Source organism: Panulirus ornatus, chromosome 8 (assembly GCF_036320965.1).
Source record: "Panulirus ornatus isolate Po-2019 chromosome 8, ASM3632096v1, whole genome shotgun sequence".
Taxonomy (NCBI): domain Eukaryota; kingdom Metazoa; phylum Arthropoda; class Malacostraca; order Decapoda; family Palinuridae; genus Panulirus; species Panulirus ornatus.
The window spans coordinates 40,921,358-40,922,284 of NC_092231.1; positions in this window are offsets into that span (position 1 = coordinate 40,921,358).

Consider the following 927-nt stretch of genomic DNA (forward strand, 5'->3'; position numbering starts at 1 on the left):
ACATCCCGAATTTTGCTTTCCGAGATAATATTCTCGACTTCACACATTCTTCAAGGCTCCCAGAACTTTCGCCCTCTCGCCCACCCTATGATTCACTTCCGCTTCCATGGTTCCATCCGCTGCCAAATCCACTCCCAGATATCTAAAACACTTCACTTCCTCCAGTTTTTCTCCATCCATACTTACCTCCCATTTGACTTAACCCTCAACCCTACTGTACCTAATAACCTTGCTCTTATTCACATTTACTCTCAGCTTTCTTCTTTCACTCACTTTACCAAACTCAGTCACCAGCTTCTGTAGTTTCTCACACGAATCAGCCACCAGCGCTGTATCATCAGCAAACAACAACTGACTCACTTCCCAAATTCTGTCATCCACAACAGCCTGCATACTTGTCCCTCTCTCCAAAACTTTTGCAATCACCTCCCTAACAACCCCATCCATAAACAAATTAAACAACCATGGAGACATCACACACCCCTGCCGCAAACCAACATTCACTGAGAACCAATCACTCTCCTCTCTTCCCACACGTACACATGCCTCACATCCTCGGTAAAAACTTTTCACTGCTTCTAACAACTTACCCCCCACACCATATATTCTTAACATATTGATATATTAAAATATCATTACTATCATCATTATCAGTATCATTATCTTTATCATTATCATTATAATTATTATTATCATCATTATTACTATTGTTATTATTATTATTATTACTATTATTATTATTATTATTATTATTACTATCATTATTATTATTATTAGTAGTAGTAGTAGAAGTAGTATTAGTAGTAGTATTACTATTATTATTATAATTGCTATTCTTACTACTATTGTTACTATCATTGTTATTATCATTATCATTACTATCATTATTATCACATTATCTTATTATTATCATTAGTAGTAGTAGTA